A 3,442-nucleotide genomic window follows, 5' to 3' on the forward strand; every position below is an offset into this window, starting at 1 on the left:
GGGTACCAGACGGACTCCGATTGTGACGAAACTTGACAGGCGGCTTACCTATATCTAATTATGACCGCATGCCAAGTTTCACCCCGACCAGAGAGAGTTTTCAACACACTTATAAAACAGGGTTTCGACGATGCCGCGGGCGCGTGCGTGTGTGAACAGGCTCAGAACAAACAACGACGAGAACCAGCAACTAACAACGGATGCAACTTTTGAAAACGGGCGGCAATGGGGTGCCGATGCAATGCAGATGATGCGAATGATGCGATGATGATGCGACAAAACAAAAATAGACACATGACAAAAACGGAATAAAGGGGGGAATCTTTTGGAACATCGGCATCGGGCTGTCACAACTCTCCTACACTACAAGAGGATCTCGCCCCGAGATCCACGAATGAAAGGGGGAGAGGATGAGAATGAACATGAGGTAAAAACTTAGTCGCTTCTTTGACAAATGAGTGAAAACAATGATCCTTGAAGGTTGCAAAGCGATGAGGAGTGATACAAGAAACAAGCAAGAATTCACGGAAAATTTCGGCAGCACTTCGACAGGAAATGGGACAAAAAAATCGACAAGATGGAAGAAATAGACAATATTCATAACAAACAACTAAATAGAGCAAGGGAACACCATGATCTTGATAGATCAACAAGATTGACCCAAAAGAGCAACATCACAATGCCTCCGGAAGAAGAGAATATGAACTAGCTCATACGGAAGAAGATAATTAAGAAAAGAATGACAATCACTATCACAAAAGAATTGAAGGGCCTCCGGACAGAGAATTGACGTAGTTGGAAAACCAACAACGAAAGAACAAGATAGTAGTGGGCTTATGAAAATCAACTCAGCATAAATGAGGTGACAACCACCCACTAAAAGAAACAAGGATAGGTCGAAAGCAAAGATATGAAAACTTCTTACACCAATAGGATACGTTGAGAACTTGGATTAATGACAAGCACCATGATAGCACAATCCATAGGAAAAGCTTTAGGTGAAATCCAAACCAAGACAGCTCAATGAAGAAATCATGGGTTGAAAAGTCTCATGATCATAGAATTGGTGGATTTAATTATCTCATACTTGAAAGAAAATCTCTTCGAGGCTCCTACACTAACAAGAATGCTATAATACCACCTCAAAGGATAAAGGAAGAACAATTGCACATAGAAATGCAAGAAAAGAAAACTTGAGGTTCTCCAATAAGAATCTTGATGAACACTTTGAGAATGAATTGAAACCTTGATGAACCGCCATGAAGGACCTCCGTATACAAATGAATGATGCAACGATATGAAGGTAGAAAGGAAAAAGATTATGACCTTGCCAAGATTTAGATGAAGCCTCACAAAGAGATACTTAAAAGAACTTGGAACTCCAGAAAAGAAAGATAAGCACACGAGAAAAGAATTGAAACCATGAGCCACTCCGGAAGAAGAATTCAGATTACTATGAACAAGAATAAGAATTATGTTATGCTTATCCTTCATCAAGTTTAATTGATGACAATCAACGGATTTAGCATACAACTTATTATTCTTGAAAGAAACCTGAAGAGAGAGATAAGTATGCACCACATGACGCATAATTGAAGGAAGCACCGGTAAGAATTCACAATTGAATGGGAATACCAAGAATTAATGGATATACATGAGAATGAAGAGATCATGATCCACCTGAAATAAAACTAGAACAAGGCACTGGATAAACGAGAGACGAACAAAGAGACAACAATGGAGAAGAATTAGAGAACGAAAGTTGAAAGGTGAGAACGAAGAATCTTCTAAAATGATGGCCTTCGGAGGATCGAGAATGAAAACAACTCAGGGAAGCACCGGATAGCAAGAAAGGGATACTCATGATTGGACCAAATAAGATGACGACACCAAGCTGAAATGATATCTTCAAGAGAATGGACCAAGATTGAGAGAAACATTCCTTCGGTCTTCAAATTTGAAAATGACGAGAAGAACACCACCAAGAATAATTGAGACACTCCGGAATAATGAGGAATGAAAGGTTGAGCCAAAGACAAGAATTAATTCGAATAGATCTTGAAGAAGGAATCTGACTGATGGAAATCATACTTACGTCATCGATGAAAAGAATTAAAGATCTCCAAAAAGATTAGAAGAGACATATAAGATCCTGGGAAAGAACCTGTGGGTTATGGGCCCACTCAAAAGAACCACCGTTGAAAAGATTTCTCAAAAAGAAGGATACTGCACCGGTGCAAATGAAAACTATATGAGGTTGAGAACCTCGAAATAATTAAAGAATTGAGAACAAGAATTCTGAGATAACTTCAACGCTCCGGATAGAATAGAGATAAATGACAACAGAAGACTTGATAAGAATCTCCAACACAAGAAATAATTTAAAGGATGAAAAGGATATGATGACACGGACAACTAAATTGAATTCACCGGTAAGGATGAGAAGAATGAATAAGGATGAACATGAAGCTCCTGAGAATCTTCACAACGAATCACCGGGTAAGAGAGAAAAGAACACACAGCGGAAGCACAATGAAAAGAAAACTCTTGGATGAAAATTGAATCACTGAACAAAAGGGTGGGAGGGTGGGAAAAACGAAGACAACATGGGACAGATGAGATGAACTCCGGAATAAAATGAGAGAATGATCTGCAATAACTTGGCGAATATTGAATTACTTGAAGAGAGACATACCGGTTGAAAAAGGATTGACACCACAACTCCGGATGAAAAGGAATTGACATGACAATCTGATTTGAGCAAAAGGATTAGTACTCTCATAAAAATATGAGAACACCACTTAGGAAAGATCTGAAATCACCACTTGACATCGAAGAAACTCAAATTACCATATTCCAACAAAACAAAGGATGTGGCTTACGAAACAAGCCAGAACAAACTCATGAGAAAGATTTCCGTTCGATATTTTCGTGGACAGGATCGCACGGGCTCGAACCTTACAGTAGACATCAAGTGCAAGGGAGTGCACCCGACATACGAAGCTTCCCCGAGTCATAGCAAGCTACAAGGACTCTTTAAGACACAACGAGAACCGCTGTAAGTCGACCGTCAACAAACGAATCCACTAGATGTCGAACCCCAACCTAACATCATGCATTTGTTGGAAGATTGTCCTATAAGCAACTACTTGAATTCCCACCTAAGAATTCCCGAAATATCCGGTCATGCAATCTGGTACACGGATACAAGGAGTAATAATCACACAACTCCCATACTAACCCGTCACCTGTATCACATCCGTCAAGACACAACCAGAATCTCGGACCTTCACCTACCACAGACCCTCGTGATCATAACGATACAAAGTATGGCAGTACTCCCGAACAATCTGCACTAGTACTGGGGACATCGGGGTTATCTCGCCACTACTAGTATTGAAGCAATTACGAACATCCTTCGTCCTGAGATATTAAGAAATCT

This window comes from Hordeum vulgare, chromosome 7H (genome assembly GCF_904849725.1).
Source record: "Hordeum vulgare subsp. vulgare chromosome 7H, MorexV3_pseudomolecules_assembly, whole genome shotgun sequence".
Taxonomy (NCBI): domain Eukaryota; kingdom Viridiplantae; phylum Streptophyta; class Magnoliopsida; order Poales; family Poaceae; genus Hordeum; species Hordeum vulgare.